Genomic DNA, 18,726 nt, shown 5'->3' on the forward strand with positions numbered 1-18,726 from the left:
TACCCTATAACATAGGCAGTTGAGCTTAACCTCACTATCCATCTGAATATCAATCCTCTTTAACTTAGCATCGGACAGGTATTTTCTGGCAAGTATTGATATGTTAAACTTTAAATCTCCACAAAATATGAAGGAAAAAAAGAAAAGAAAAGAAAATAATAAATAAGTATTAAAAATAGGAATAAACTCTTAGATATTTTTACACAGAAATTTGGAAATTTAACCACTTACAGTATTGTAGCAGGACAGTCCTACAACATTTTTTTTCTTGTCTTTTCTTTTCACGTATTACTGGGTTTACTTTCTTTTCTTCTTTCTTTTCATCCTTTTTTGTTTGTTTGTTTTGTTTTGGACGAACCAGGGATTGAACTGAGACTCTTGCGCCTCCCAGGGAGACACTTATTCTACTGAGTAATCTCCCTGACCGATTTTCTTTCTTTTTCTTCCTTTTTTTTTGCACTATTTATGTTTCTTACTTATTTTTTATTTTCAATTCATTTTCTTTCTTTTCTCAACCAGTTCTTGAAATTAAACTTTCAGGTGAATAAGCATTGTCTCCACCCCATGTGATTCCTCCTTCACATTCTGCTTTCTTCTTTTTAGAAATATATTTAGTACAGGGTTTATAGGGTCTCAATACACATATTAGACTAATAGTGTTCTTCCTGTTGTTAGCCTCCCAAGTGCTGGGATTACAGGTGCAACCTGTTTTATTTTTAACCTCCTTTGTCTTTCAGTTCCCAAATCTTGGATGATCATCCTTTGACTTGCAGTCTTGACTCTATTTTTTGATGTTTCTTTACTTTACACTGTCTCTTATGAATCTTAAATGTCCTACCCCTTACAGAAGGACAAAAATCATTCTCCTAAGGGGAAAATCACTGCATAAAGGTGCATGTTTTATGTTGATTTTGTTATATATCTTTGCAGTTTTCACTGAGGTTGGAGGCAGCAGGTTGTTTTCATATTTTGTCAGTAGCTAAACCACACTTGAGATTTTTTTTATTACTAACTGTATTACTTTAGCCAGGGTGTCATACATATTATACTCAGTTTTTCTACTCTATATGATAATGCTGTGATGGTGTGGGTTCACAATGAATTGGTTGCTGAGCTACATAGGAACTATTCAATCTTCAGTAATCAGGAAAGTGGGGTCTTTGGGTTCCTACAAGAATTATTTACATCTAGATTGCACTACAAAAGATTGTACTTCTGCTAGGAATTCCTTAATACTAGTGATATAGCTATCATAGAAAACAAGCTTCAACATGCATAAAAAATGAAACAGAAAAGAAAAAAATAGAAAATGACAAGACACAGAAGCAAAATGCAACTGCAAAATGAGAGCCTACTGAAGACAAGCTTGGAACATAATGGAATAGATTAAATTGGAAGTCACACACTGGAACCCTCTGAAACAATAACAACAAGAATGTAAAAAGAAATTTTAAAAGGTTATGGAGAAAATAATCTGTCATGCAAAAAATAAATTATGCTTAAGAGAGATGATATTAGAGAAGACACAGATAAAAAATGGGTTAGCTTAGAGAAATGATGGAAACAAAAATGATCAACAAAGGAAATAAATAAAATCCATAAAACAATTTCAAAATTAAAGCAAAGAGATTAAAACCTCCAATGAAATTGTGTTTGACACACTGAATGAAATAGAAAATATTAAATTTTGAAGACAGAATTGCAGCAAGTAATCATGAAAGAAAGATGACTTTAAAATCAGAAGACCTTTAAAAATCAGTCCAACAGGTACAAGAAGATTAAAAGAAAAATAACCAAGTAAAATTTGAGGTCAATGACAAAACTGGAGATAGAACAATTATCATGAAGACACTCTACACAGAAATAAGGACAGAAAATTTCTTAAGGGTGGAAAAAGAACTTGACATACGAATAAGTGAAGCTTATGGAACTACAAACTACAAGCAACTGTGACCAAAGTAAAACCACATGGAGACATAATAATTAAGATTCCAGAAATTCATCCCAAGAAAAGAATATCAAATACTATTAAAGAAAAGTAGCAAATAACTTGCGGTGGCTATAGCTCAGCAGAACAGCACAAGCCTGGCAGTAAGTGGATCAGTTATAAAGGAAAATCCATCAGAATCATGGCAGATTTCTCCAAAAAATAAAAAAACCCTCAAGTCAAGAAGAGCTTGTATTTAAGTATTTCAAGTCCTGAAAGAAAACAACTTCCAACCCAGATTGATATACACTGCAATATTTTTAATGTTAATGGAAAAATAAGATACCTTCATGACAGTGAACAACGTAAGAAATTTATGACCATTAAACCAACCCTACAAATGTATTCTAAATACTGAAATATATTCTATATAGAAATAAAAATGAATATAATTACAAGAAATGGAACAACAATAACAACAAAAGAAAACCACTAGGCAGAGAAAGAAATTAAACAGAGAGGAAAATCAGGGAACCGATAACAGAAAAATATGACAAAATATGCCAATACATACTAGTTATAACCCTGAGTGTAAATGGCCAAAATTCACAAGTCAAAAGAAGCAGCCTGGAAAAACTGATCAAGAAACAAGATGAAAAATGATTGTATACAACACACTTAATTCAAAAAGAAACTCATAGACTGAAAAATCAAAAGATGTAGAAAATAATTCTATGCAATAGGAAACTGGAAAAAATAAAAAATATCTGTTCTATTTGAAGAAAATTTAACATCAAACCAATAATAATGAAAATTTGTTAGGGGAAAACTTCAAGAGGAAGAAATATCAATCATAGATATGCATGCACTAAATATGGGAACATCCATCTATATATTAGAATTTTAATAGACTTTAAAAAATAAACAATGGCATAATCATAACAGGAGGTTTTAATATCCAATTATCACAAACAAGTAGACCAAATAGAAAAAAGTCAGCAAACAAAAGCAGAACTCAGCCAATCCTGTGAAGAAATTGACTTAGCAGATCTTTATAAAGTGTTCCACTCAAAAACATCTGAATACACATTCTTCTCATCTACACATGAGGTATTCTCTAAAATATATAATATACTGATGCATAGAACATGCTCATGTAAATGCAAAAAATTGAATTTATCCCATGAATAATATCTCACCATAGTACAATATACATGGAATTAATGACAAAAGAAATCCATAAACGCATGTAAATTAACTAATACCCTCATGAACAAGCAATTGTTCACAAATGAATTTAAAGAACTTAAACAATATCTACAATCAAACAAAACTGAAAACAAAACTTACCAGAAACTGCGGGCTACAATGAAAACATTCCTAAGAGGGAAATTATAGCAGTGATTTCTAATAGCAGGAGAACATATTGTGTACAAAAACAAACAAACAAGAAAAAAAAAAACAATATAATTCTGCACCTCAGGCTTCTAGAAAAATAATATCAGGCCAAGCCCAAATCTCACAGAAGAGAGGCAATTATAAAGATAAGAGAAGAAGATAATGTAACTGAGATTAAACAATCAACACAAAGAATTAATGAATCAAAGAATTGTTTTTTGAAAGAGTAAATTAAATGGAGAAACCTCTAGACAACCCTATCAAAAGAAGGAAAAAAATTAAAATCGATGCATGAAGGAATAAAAAGGGAGAGATTTTCACATATCCCATAAAAAGTTATTTATTTGTTCACTTTTGTGTTTAGTACAGGTTCTACAGGGTCTACAGTGTCTCACTATGTAGATTGGACTCATAGTGATCTGCCTATGTCCAACCTCCCAAGAGCTTGGATTACAGGAGCACGTCAACATGCCCAGTCTCAATTGCTGAAGCCTCAGCATTCCCTGGGGATGGGGCCACACATCCTGTAGAAATTTAAATGAGCAAAATACCTACTTAAAATATCTTTACTGGTAGACGTAAATGGGGAAGAAATGGACACCTTCCTAGAAATATATGAAGTATCAAAATGAATCAAGAAGATATAAAAATACTGAATAACCCAATAATAGTTAATGATATTGTAAATGTAGTTAAAACTTAATAGCAAAGAAAGGCCAAGGTCCTGATGGATTCACTGTTAAATATTACAAAAGTTTAGAGAAAACATAATGCCAAGATTCCTCAAATGCTTTACTGAAATAGGAAGGGAAACAATCCTTTTTAAATCATTTCTGGAGGCAAGTATTACCCTGATACCAAACCCACCGAAAGGCCCAAACAGAAAAGACAATGACAGACCAAATTTATTAATGAAAATAAATGAAAAGTAATTAGTAAATTACTAGCAAACAGCATGCAACAAACACCAAGAAGATTATACACTGTGACTAAGAGTTTCATCTCAGAAATGCAGGTATCCTTCAACATATGAAAATCAATAAATGTAATATAGCATATCAACAGACCCAAAGACAGAAACAACATGATTTTCTCAATAGATATGGAGAAAACTTTTGACAATGTCCAACATTCATTTATGATAAAAACTTGTACCAACAAACAAAATAGTTGATCTTTCCTTCAACCTAATAAAATCCATCTATGACAAACCAATAGCTAAAATGACACTAAATAGGACATACTGAAAGCTCTTACTTTAAAATCAGGACGAGCTTTAAAATCAGGTAATACATTATTACCACTCCTATTCAATATATATCTGGAGTGCTGGAGAGATAGACCAGTAGCATGAGCACCTGCTTGACAAGTGCAAGGGCCTGAGTTTGATACTCATTAACAACAACAACAACAAAAACCCAAATAAACAAAAATCCTTCATAGTTCTGGAAATGTTACCAGGGGCAATTAGGCAAGAGAGAGAAATATAAGAAATAAAGATAGGAAAGGAAGAAGTTAAATTATCATTACTTGCTGGTGACATTACAGTCTACTTAGAAGACTCCAAAAACTCCACTAAAAGTATACAGATTTAATAATACTTTTCAGTAGCATACTTGAGTATAAATTCAACACTCAAAAATCAATAACTTTTCTGTATGTAAATCACAAACTCACTGAGAAAGAAAGTAGACAATCTACAATCTTATAAATAGTATCCATAAAAATTAAATACTTAGGAATCAACCCAAAAAAGTACCAGATTTATACAGAGTAAATTACGGTATTCTGAAAAAGAGATTAAATTGGATATAAAAAAGTGATAGATATACCTTGCTTATAGACAGGAAGAAACAACATTCTGGAAAAGGCCATACTCCTAACATTGTTGTACAGATTTAACGTAATGACAATCAAAATACAGTTAGTGTACTTAACAAAAGTAGAGAAAACTATTCTAAAATTCATTTGGAAACAAAAAAGACCGAGAATAGCAAAGCAATTCTGGGCAATAAATGTAAGGCAGGAAGCAACACAGTCCTTGGCTTTAATTATACTTCAAAGCTACTGTAATAATATCATCATGGTAGTGGCAAAGAAAAAAGTAGACCTGAGGATCAGTGTAATGTATTAGAAGATGCATAAACAACTGCAAACACACTCAGTCACATTATCTTTGACGAAGGGGCCAAACATATTTATTGTAAGAAAGACAGCCTCTATCAAAAATGGTGCTGGAAATCCTAGAAGCTGATGTGTTAGAAACTAAAAGTAGACCCATATCTATCACTTTAAATAAAATTAAAGTCAAAATAAATCAAATATCTAAATATTAAAATGTAAAAACTGAGTCTACTGGAAGCGAAAGTATGTAAAAGGCTTGAAGAAAGGGATAGCCAGAGAATTCATTAACTAAACACAAACTGTATGGTAAACACTCCAAAAAAAAAAAAAAAACTGGGATCTCATTTTATTAAAAACCTATTGCATATCAATGGAAATCACTAAGAAAGTGAAAAAAAAATAACCAGAGTGTCCGTAAAATATTAGCTAATAATCATTTGTATGTTGCTCTAACTTTTTAAAATGCTTTTAAATCTCTCATGGTGACAGTATGATGTTGGGAAGAATGTAGTTTGGAGTAAGAAAGACAAGATTTGAATCCTTGACTTAATAATTATTGGTTTAATAAAGATTGCAAGGCATAACACAGTCAAATGGAAAGAGAGAATGTAAGGATTAAACAACATAAAGAGATAAAGGGTAAATATGGTAGGAAATATGGTAGGGACAAAATCATATGTTTATATAAACAAGATATTTAAGGCAATGATCCAAAGAATTTCCATCTGGTTTCTGAAACTAGCAGTTAATGGGTAGAATTCTTACAATGAATAACTCTGTATGCTGATACTCTGATATTCTTAATTTATATGCTTGTATCTGTGAACTAAGCAACAACATTATGAACAGTTATGTGTAATACTGAAACCATGCTTAAAATACCTGTCATTTTGGTCTTCTAAATACCTACTGTTTCTAGTGTCATATCAATTATTGCTATATGCTATACTTTGTTTAAAGTAAATGTTTGTAAAAAAGTTAATAAAAGTAAAGGAGGGACAAGAAAAACAAAATGAAGCAGGACTGTACTGCTACAATGTTGAATATGTTCGGATTTCTAAATATCTGTGTAAAAATGTGTAATTATTCTTTAAAATTCTACAGGGATTTAAATTTTAGAACATCCATGGTTGTTGGAAAACAGTAGCTTTATTTTATGTCTAAGCTTTATTTTCCTATTTTATGTGATATTCAGACAGACAGTGATGTTAAGCTTAACTGCCTCTCTTATAGGATAATAATATCATTAAACTTCTCTTCTGGATATTTAACAAGTAAAGTTTGCAGACAAAAAATCAGACAGATAGATAGACTAAAAAGATAGCAAATATTTTGGTCCTAGCCCTTCAAGATCAGTGAGGACTCAGGACATAAGAGAAACTCTGTTGTGACCTCCTGTAAATAAGTGGTGGGTGTCCCAAATTTTCTGTCCATTCAAATACTGGGCCACAGAGGAAAGTGATTGATGATGCATAGTGTGCCTGAGGAGAGTCACATAGAGAGAACAAATTCTCTCAGGCTTCCACAGAGAGCACATTGGTCAAGCAATAGCCAGGACTCATCCAGATGACTGACAGTGACAAAAGGTCCACACAGTGCTGTACATGGTTCCATGGTAAATTCTGAGGAGATTTGACTTAACTTATCAGATTGCAAAAGTTACACTTTTAGTTGTATAAGATTTACTTTAACGTGGCCTTAACCATCCAGCAGAAAAATATAACCATGAGGGATAAAAAGTAAAGCTATATTAATATGCTGAGCTATAAATGGCTGAAGTCAGCAACTTTGGACAACTGCCAGTTGTGCTGATAACTCACTGCTATTATGGACTATTGGATTATATTGGGTTATTTTTCTGAATTCAAGTACCAGCAATGTTTGGGCTGGCATCAAGCATGAAAAGGTCCTTTAAATACTTCTCCAAATACAGCTTCTCTAACAGCAATGTAATACCTATATCTGACAGAACAACAAAAACATGAGGGAGGGCTATAGTAAAAAGACAATGTTGTAGTGAAAAATACATATGTATATACAAGATAGTTAGGATAAGTACACAGATACTTTCTCTTAATTCAATGAGAAGAAAGGTTTGTACTAATATTTTTCAGTGAAGATATGATGTCTACATCTTTCCCTCTGAACAACTACTCTGAAGACAACAATATGAAATTCATTAATTATGGTAACTATCCTACTGACCTGTTTTGCAACTGTTTCTTTGCTATCTAATCTTTTCTTCTCATTAGTATAAACAAATTTTTTTAAAAAAATATTGGTTTAGATACATGCAAAAACATAGATGTATCTGAAAAGACAGGATGCTTTGTCTCAAAAGATAATCTTAAAAGATATCATAGTATATGATTTCATTTGTGTGATCATCTCAAGATGCCAAAAGTATGGAGATCAGATTAATGATAGAGATCAGATTAGTGATTTCCATTGGTAAGGAGGAAGTTACCAGTTTGGTTTGAAATATAAGTGATTAGCTATAGTGATGCAATAATTTAATATCTCATATGATTTCTTAATTAAAATACACATGAGTTTAAATTGATCAGAATCACACATACATACACACAATGTTTACTAATGTAATGAAAATGAAATAAATTCTGTAGAATTAATGCTTTATTAATAATGTAAATTTCATTATTTGATGACTCAAAAATCTGAAATGTCACTTTTGGAATACAAGTTCACTGGATTGTATATACTATTTTTGCCATCTACTTTAAGTGTATACTTAGAAGAAGTGAAAGTACACATTACTTTTAAAACTTGGACATTTGAGCAAAGGACTGATAATTAATACGTGTTGATCTTTAAAATTCATCATTAAATTGAGAAGTGATAAATGTTTCATAATTAAGACTTTTACTTTCAGTGATTAATGAGAAATATTTTCAGATGATGAAATACATAACGCTTTCTTTTTTGTTATTTTTTTCTTCATTCTAGGGAAGGGTCTACAGGGTGTTCAAGGTCTCGCTATAAGATCAGACTCATAGTGATCTGTCAGTTTACAGCCTTCCAAGTGCTGGGATTACAGGGGCACACCACCATGCCTATTCTTTTTTTTTTTCCAAAGTTTTATTGATAAACACATAGCAATGAGACAGTTTCAAATCAAATCGAAAGTACAGTTTCAACAAATAATACACTGCACATATTCTCCTTAGTGGTTAATTGCTGTACAAGATGCGGACTTGAGATCCTATTTACAAACACCATTAGAACAAATCCACCATGCCTATTCTCAATTGCCATATCAGCATGCGCTGGGGGTTGGGCCCACTTTGCAGGCTCAGGAATCGAACTCCTGGCCCCTGAGCCTGCTTATAGTTTTTTTAATCCACTAAACTATTTGGGTGGCCCTCATAACATTTTCTTTAAAACAATATAGACGTTGAGGAAGGGTTTGAGGATAAAGTTGGTCAGCAAAGAGTTGATAAGTGTTATTCTGCAAATTATCTATTCCATTGTGCACTATTTTTTATTTTTCACAATAATAATTTAGTCAAAATAAGTATTTTTGAAACTTATTTCACTATCAATTTTTCCCATATGACCATTTCAAATTGTGTCACTGTGGGCGAATTGCATACATTTTCTCAGTCAATATGATATGCCAACATTTTCTATTGGGATCGCTGTTTCTGCTACCAGTGACATAGTTATCAAATTAATGAAGGGAAACCAGGCAGACTGCATCCATAAAGATTCCTAAATATTTAATTTTAGAAATATTCACTATTTAACAAGTGAAATGAACATTATTTTCATTTGCACATGTAGTTATAAAAATTAATAATACAAAAAGTATGTGCTTATTTCTTAACAAACACATATCATATAAAATCACTTTAAGCATCAAAACAGAAAAAAAGTATGTACATGAAGGCGGCAAAAACTTCGTATTTTTCAGAGTGTCAGAAAGGTGAAAAACATAAATGCCTTTGCAAGCAATGTTAAATATTTTCTTTTTCCTATAAAATAAAATAAAAATACATTTTTCTGCACTTGGCTGTGCTTATTATCTAACTTTGAATTCTAAACATCACTTTGACAGCAGAAATTGCATGTTATTATAAGATGCCTTTTCACCCGTGCAACTAAAATGGAAAATATTAATGGACATCTTGTAATAAATAAACCAAAAAAGTATATGTCGTGAAATTTTTAATAAGTTTTGTAGTTACCAAAATAATCATTTAACAAACCTTTACATTATAAATAGTTCATTTTATATTTTACAGTTTTTATTAAAAATATTTTTTTCACTTTCTTTGACATTTCAGTTATTATTTTGACTTCAAATAGCCTGTACTCTAGTCAAAGCTTTCACAATCCCAAATACAAATCATCTAAATTTAAATGAATGCTTGAAAAAACTTTCTGATAGTAAAAAAAATTAATAAAAAAGTAACTATGATTTCTTGCTTTCAACTGTGTTGACAGATTCTGTTCATCTTCTGTATTTTTTAAAATTTTTTGCTTGTGAAAAGAAAGCCAAAATAAGACAACATTTGAAGTAAGTTGACATGCAAAGTAATATTGTCATTCTTTATCTGTGATCATTTGTAGAAACTTTGCCCTACTAATTATTTAAATACTTTTTGTGATACCAGACAGTCTTTAATATTGCCTGTACAGAAATTACTGGGGGTTAAGAAGATGGCTCAGTAAAATAAGTCCTTCCTGGGCAAGTGCAAGGGCCTGAGTTCAATACCTGGTTGTGAAAAAAATACCGCTATTTCAAATGTAATTTTCTATTTTCTGATATATATTTGATGTTTAAATTCTGCATTAAAGCTGGGCAGAAAGCTCTGCGATTGAAACACCTGCCTGGCATGCCCAAAGACCTGAGTTTTATCCCCAATACCACATGCAGTGCTGCCCTGACTGCCACTGAACCACGGTGTTCCACATCTCTAATCCTAGCACTGGGGAGGCTGAGACAGGAGGATCACTGCTAGTTGTAGAGAGCCATCAAAAGCTTTGCCTCTGATAAAGTCATATCAAGTTTGGAGAATCTGCAAAGAGAGCTTCATATGGATGTGTCTCCACCAACCCCTAGGAATTGTTAGGTTTACAATTCACATAAAACATAGAACACAATTAATCACCTAGGATTTTGGCATAACTTAATTAAGTGCATAAAGTTCTTACATAGGTTGACTCCATGTCTCCAACCTTATAATCCTACAAAAAGGGCCAAGCTTAAGCCAAGAACATTCAACAGTAACAAGAAAGTTTAGAGTCAAGATCTTGAGGCAGTAAGAAAATACTCCCCCAAAGCAGAGAGTTTTGGTAGGGCAGAAAGTAAAACAGAAAAAAACAGTGGTTGATTAAGTTATATAACTACTCTTAGTTTACACTATATACTCATATTAATCAAAATTTAAATTGTTATTTTTACTTTTTTGTTTATAGATGAAAACCACATCTTTAAATCTTGCATGAAAAACGCTTATGAAATCACTCATGTATAAATAAGACTACTGTTTTTGCTCTGGGTTGAAGAGACATGCTTTTCTTCCCTCCTAACCCCTCTATGTTTCTCTGAGTCTTTCTTCTTTGCTTCTCACTTTCCTTTCTCTTCAAGTTGTTGTTCCCTGGAAGCTGAAGCTGGACCTCGACTATTAGTCTGAACTCCATAGGGAGATGCTGTACCAAATAAATAAAAGACTAAAAATAAAAAATAAATTCTATATGAATGAGAGATTCCTATCAATGGTGAAATTAAAGGTCTCTAATCTGAGCTGTGGTTTTTTTGAGCTATGGTTTTAAAATATGTTTAGATTATTGTCACATGAGAAGTTAATAGTATAAAACTCAGAAGTTCTGGGACAAATGTCAAAATACCAACTTACTCAATTTCATTCCTACACCATTCTTTTAGTTACCATCCTGCTGTAATAAGCACATAGTCACATATGAAAGCTGCTATGAAGCCATAAATCTGCTTCATTTTACATTATATAATTCTTAAAGAATAATAATTTGATATTTCAAAAATTACTTCAAAGTCTTATTCCTTTCAGAATGACAAAATGAAATCATAGAGACTTGCTAATCTAATCTTACATTTACATTGTACAAGGAAAACATGCTATCTCTACAGAATTCAAAAGTCAATGTTTCAAATGAAATTTTACTCATTTGAAAGTAAATGCATATGTAAAATGACTGACTTCCAAAGCTATACAAAAAGATATCTGTTTATGACTGTTTCATCACGATATTTGTTCACTTTCTTTTCTTTCTCTACTTACTGTGATAAGAGCACTTTAAGAACTCATTAAATATTATTGAACTGGAAGACTCTTTGCTATGGTCTGAAATGAATTGAGATGCATTTAAAGATTTTTGTGGCTGATTTTATGTCAAGGTTGGTTACATTTAAAATATCATGGCTGCTAAGGAACTTAAGAAACTTCTTAGTAAAGTTTGGTAAGGGAACACTTATTTGAGTGATTAAATTACAAGATAAAATATAACCTTTGAGAAGAGGTTTAACAGCAAAACATGAACAGGTGACTCAGGAAAAGTCTCATTGATCAAAACATAAAATATGTATTGAATAACATAAAAGAGTTCTGAGAGCTTGGATTGTGTATATGAACTCTCTGAATTGGAGTCTTAGATCTATTTCAGTTCACGACTTCAGGCAATTTATTTAAATTTTCCATATCATAATTTCCTCATCTGTTGAATGAGGTTAGTACTACAGTATGGCAAGAAAATTGTCCCATGAACATAAACAAAATTATGTGATCAATATTACTCACATAAACAATATTACTGTGAACATTACCCTTGTGATTATCTTAACATTTTAATGTTCAAGCATGACCAAGTAAAATAAGAGATGACTAAGACACAGTGTCATTTCTCAGGGATCTGTCAGGTGCAGTTTTAAAATCATGAGTTTTAAAAATAAAATGTATTGTAAAATATATTTCCATATTAGGAAAGAGAAATATCAGTCATAAAGTATAAGTGAATTGCCTTCTATGGTTTCATCATAAGGAAGAAATCAAATACATTGTACTGTCATAGCATTTTGGTTTCTGACCATGTAGTTAAGATTTGTGTCTCTGGCTTGGAATAATTCTATATTATCTAGAATTTTGCTAGAATGCTTTAATAAATCAAAGTGTGGGGCCTGGGGAGAGAGCTCATTAGAATAAGTGCTTGCCTGGTAATCACAGGGTCCTGAGTTCAATCCCTGGTACCACAAAATAAATAAATAAATAAACAAACAAATAAATCAAAGTGTGGAAAGGTCTCTGCCCTTAAATCAACTTAATTATCATTCGTTTTCAACCATTTTTGAGCTAGCAGAAAAAATATGCATAATATTCAAGAATCCTAAACCAAAAGTATTGAAGTTATACATATGGGAATACTGGAGGTGAAAAATTCTAGGTATGATAATAAGCATTAGTAACATGGAAATTACAAGATATTTATGCATATATCTATGTGGCAGTTTGTGAATTAGTGCTGTGATAAGCACATCTGTAATCACTTCTTAAAATAGTGAATTCTGCTTTAAAACTTTAAAAATTGACATGCTAATAAGAAATCTCTATGTGACTTATGACTGAATCTTTAAAAGTAGTATAATTCAAGTGAACATTGTTTTGCAGAAAACTGTGACCCATGTGTCATCATTTCTAAAGTTGAGGCACAAAAACTAAATGTGACATATTCATAGAAATGTATTATGGCTAGTAGTGAGTTAAACAGTTTATTCTTCAATATGTGAGCATTTTTTAAAAAAACAAATCTTAAGCAGAATATTATGGCTCCTCATGGAACTCAAAAGAATATCACTGATGGATGGCTCCATGCATGTATAATAAAAATAATAGCTATCATTTATTACATTTTAAGGATATACTATTTCAATCAAATATCTTTAATTAACTTGAGAGACAACTTTAGTCATAAAAGGGGGAAGAGTGGACTAGCTTTAAGAATATATACAGCAGACAGCATCCTGAGACCTAGAATTTCATTCCCTCATGAAATGAGTTAGAGATTCTCTCTGGACAAAGAAGCTGCAAGAGCTATACTTTCATCTGAGACAGGATGGTTAGTGGGTGTAGAGATTTAGTACCAGCCCAGATGTGGTAATTATCTGCTCTTGACACACAACAGTACCTGCCGCTTTTGCAGGTAATTCTTACTTTTGGAGCAAAGTCTATTACCTAACTTGGGACAAGATTGTATCCTGATAGTGGTTGCAGTACTCTAAACCTACATTTATGCCAGCTTGTCTGGGTTCTGCTAGACACTTTTGTCCCTGTCTCAGTAATGCAGCTAAAAACACATGGCATTAGGCATGAGGAAGGTGGAAACAATAGTGGCCCAAAGATTCCAGGATGTCATATGTACTGTAGTGGAGCATGTGAGTCAGGGAAAAAAACATAGGAAAACTAAAAAAAAGGGACAAATGTGAGAATTGTCAGAAATACTCAACCTAAGAAAGGTAAAGAGAGAAAATGGCAGTTCCCAGGTCAGAAAACCAGGTGTCACAAGTGTATAATTTGGCTATAATCTATAGTTCAAGTTCTGGGCAAATTTCTGCCACACAGATAACCACCAGTATATTAGTTTATATTTTACTTCTTCCATTATTGATATTTAGGCCTGATGACCTGGTAAGATGATTAACTAGGTTGCGTTTATGACACAAATTTTTAAATGCCAAATCTCCATACATCTTAATTACATAGGCTGGAGAAAAAAAATCTCAAATTCTTATTGTTTCCTTTAGTGAAATTTTGTATTGTTTTTAATTTTTTTAATATTTTGAATTCTCTTTAAAAATTAATCACATAACTTGGCTTACCTTTAAGTAAATGTATCAAAATGTGTCTCTGTTTTATTGATTACATATGTAATTATAAGAAATCAAACTATTTTCTAGATTTCATTATGTAAGCAAATGTATAAATAAAATTTTCACATAGTGAAATACCAAGAAAACAAACAAACAAACAGTTTGTGGGCAATTCAGGAAGCTATATTGATGCATTTTATGATAAAACTAATATCAACATTTAAATATTGATGATCAGTGGGTAATTACTTATGAATCTAAAATTCAAGGAAAGGACCTTTCCAGAAGTAAAACTTTTTACTTCTTCAGAGTATATTTAGTAAAATAATTAGAATGATAACATCCCAAAGATAGAGTGTGAATAAAGGAAAATTCTAAGAATAAATCTCTAGGCAGTACAAAGTTTAAATGTTAGCGAAAACAAAAAAAAAAAGGAACAACTAAGGAATCTGAGAAAATGGCTAACAACTGAAGAATAATTCCATCAAATGTGATTTTCTGAGTGGATAGGATGACAGTGGACCAAAATGGAAATGAATTAAGTGAAGTAAGGAGCAAAATTTGTACTGAAATGTGTGAAGATAATACAACACAACAAGTAGATGTTTCATTTGGATGGATTTTGAAATCATTTATGTACAGGTTAGTGGTAATACAGGACAGAGAAAAAACTTGGATTATGTGCTGAGGGACTCTTGCACAGTGATTGTATCAAGTAAGAGTCGAGTTCTATCAAAGAGACATTCTAATAGCATGAACTTTAATGCTGGTCTTTGGAGCAGAAGATATGCGATGTTTAATTGCACTAGTGATAAGATACTTGCCTAGCAGATAAGGATCTAGGCAACCTTTAGGTTCCTAAAGACATCAAAACATTTACATTCCCATCCCTGAAGATTTAAGTACATACAGCACCCAACCAAATAATCCCCATGCGTTTTCAAAGACCAATAAGATGTTATTGCCCTTGATAAGCAACCATTGCACATAATTTCAATGCCTATTTTCTTGGTGCTGTCTCAGAGGTGTGGTCTTCTCAAATTATTAAATTCTACATTCAGCTACATATCTATTTTAACAAGGGTTTTCATGACTTCTAGAAGGATTCACTTCACTGAGTTGCTTGCAAGATTTCTATGTTATTGAGTTATTTCAGTCATTGACTTCTTAGCTCAAGCAAGTTTCATAGAGTCATATTTGAAGAAAAAGTATAAAACACAATTTTTCTTTTTAATATTAAGGAATTTTGTGTACGATAGGAGTGTTGGGGTTGCTGGTTGACAATTCAGAGTAGGATGTTAAAAAAAATAAAAAATGATAATAATCTAAAAGAGTGAGACTCTGATAGAACAATTCCTGACTCCAATGCTAGGTGTCAGATATTTACAAAATATATCTCTTTTTAGAAGACCATTCTTTATTTTTTTCCATAATTTTATTGAGAAACAAAGAGCAATGAGACAGTTTCAAATCAAATTGGTAGGACAGTTGCAGCAATTAACACATTGCATACATTCTTCCTAGTGGTTAATTGCTCTACAAGATGTGGACATGATATACTATTTACAAACATTATTACAATAAATCCCTCTATTCATTAAGAGAATGTAACTATATATCAATCCTGACTATTTTGAATATAGAGATACAAAATGGACATTCATCTGTATTCCCTTTTTTGTTTAGTTCCATTATTTGAATATTATAGGTGTGTTAACTCAGAAAAATATTCTAAAAGAGTCCAGTAGTCCATAATAGTATTGGGTCTTCCGCTTCACTGGCAATGTCAGAAATTGTTGACCTGAGTTACCTATAGCTCAACATAACAGCATAGCTTTACTTCTTATCCTTTGTTTTTTATACTTTTCTGCTGGATACTTAAGACCAAGGTAAAGTAGGACCTTTGCAGCAAGAATTGTAGCTTTTGGGTCTGAAAAGGTCAGTGAAATCCCCTCAGGATTTATCCTAAGATCCTGTATCTCAAATTGTAGATCCTTTGTCAGTGTCAGCCATGTGGATGAGTCACGGCCAGTGCTTGGCCAATGTGCTCTCTGTGAAATCCTGAGAAAATGTTTTCTCTCCATGTCACTCTCCTTAGGCACACTCTACATCGTCAATCACTTTCCTCTTTGGCCCCATAATTTCCTTGATCAGAAAATTTGGTACACTACTGAGTTACATAACATTACAGTACAAGATCTCATATGTCCTGAGTCTTAATTGCCCTTATACTCTCTTTATAAGTAAAAAAAAATACTCTTGAACTAATGTGGAACGCATTCTAACACTTCTATTTGTCATGCTTGGAGAAAATTTAGCATTTGGGTAAAAATTTCAATTGTTTCTAGGGATTACAGGACAACAATTATGCTAAGTATCTTACAGTGCCCATTAAAATTCATCACAAGAAATAATTATTTGAAATAATGAGTCAGGATGAAGTTAAGATTTTATGCATGTTAAAATGTAGATTTTATGAGTTATTTTATTTATATAATAAGCTATATTTCTCTGTAAAGTTTGTATCTTTTTTTGCTTTCAATTTATAGGAACATCTTTTGCAGTTCTAATTACAATCTATGATGTAGAATTACTTGGCTTTGTTTAAGACATAATATGAGTTTAGATACAGATGTCTAGTATGTCACATATTCTAATTTTGTTACAGTTTAAAGAAACAAATATTATATTCATTACAAAGCAAATGCGATTGTAAGAATTTATTTACTGTCCCTTACTTACATCTTTTTATATAACTCTGAAATGAAAATGTAATATAGAGCTTTAAAACCAGAAAAAAAACACTGATTTTAATGAGATAAACAAGCTCTGAAATATATTGCATTATAATATCTTAATTTTCTTTTGTAAAAATTTAAGTTGCTTTTATATGAGTCTTTGACACAAATGTTACATACATAAAATGACACCAGCTTGTGTCAAAGATGTCATACAACACAACTGTAAAATTGTGAGGGCTATAGGACTCATGTGTGGAGCTCAAATACTTTTCAAAGATGTACTACAAACAGAAAACTGACATAAAACATCACAATTATAAGATTCTAACATGTTTATTTACATTTACCTATCAAAGCTTGTGCAAAGCTTTTACATTTATAATTAAGATCTTTTCTTTGCATGTATCTTTCTCAAAATGGATTACAATATTGAGCAATTTTTAGAAGATAATTTCCCTTTTTAACAAATAAAACTTTCTGGAATAGGGAAAGTATCATCTGAGAAACAGCAGTGTTTCACTTGTTTGCCTCTTCCCTTTCCTTTCTGACATTTTTTTTCACTTCAACCTTTATGCTACAGAAAATATACACCCAAAAAGAAATATTTTTGGTAGATAATTATCTACTCTCCAATTGTGAGAATGAAGGTAACTAATGAAAATTTAATTTCCTTTAGGAACTTTGAACCCATTATTTAAATTTCTCACTGTGACTGTGACAATTCTAATAATATCTGTTAGTAAAATTTATAGATGGATCTATTAGTGAGATGACAGAAGGTCATGAAAACAGGAATCATTTAAGTATGTTTTTCATATTACATAAATGCTGTGATAAAAAATACAATGTTTAAATATTTAAAATTTATGGTTTCCCAGATAGCTCAGCAGACTAATTATCTGCTTAGGCAAATGAAGGGACAAAGGCTCAATCCATGGTGTGCTATGCTGGCTTCACCCCCGGGGTGCAATAAGATTACACTTGAGCCTGGGCAAGATGGGCATGCCTGTAATCCCAGCGTCTGGGAGGGTGAAAACAGCAGGATCACTATAAATCCAATATGTGTAGTGAGACATTGCAGACTCTGTATTAAACACATTTAAAAATGAAGTTTATTACAGCAAAAACATTGTTACTATTCCTTTCAAAGTTCTCTGCCTCACATTGAGCACATCTTATCATTCTTGTCTTTTCTGGAGCGTGTTTGGAAGTCATTTTTCATGAGAGTCTTCAGTTGGTTTCTCTCGGCTGCCTGGTTGTTCTGAATTGATCCAAAACATATACCTCTCATACTGATTGAAAAAAAATTTGGGAAAGCCATAAGTTGCCTGGTGCAATAAAAAGTGAAAAAGGTAAATGAGGGTGATCTGTAATATACCTTTGAGGTTGCTGATATGCTCTATGACATTTAGCAGCCTCTTTCACAATATTTTTCATCACACATTGTAAAGATACCCATCCAACAGAACTTCCAGAACTGTTTCTGAAATTTGCAAGAAAAGAATAAGGGTGTTGTAAGACAGGCAAAATATTTTGAAGGGTTTCAATGTTCATGTGTATTTTATTGTACTTTTAATTTTTTTATGTACAAGAAGTGATCGTATTAATGTATTTTATTCACACCCTATACGGATGTCTCCCTTCTCTGATATTCAAATACTTTAGCGATGAGT

The sequence above is a fragment of the Octodon degus genome, unplaced genomic scaffold, assembly GCF_000260255.1.
Source record: "Octodon degus isolate 3935 unplaced genomic scaffold, OctDeg1.0 scaffold00386, whole genome shotgun sequence".
NCBI lineage: Eukaryota > Metazoa > Chordata > Mammalia > Rodentia > Octodontidae > Octodon > Octodon degus.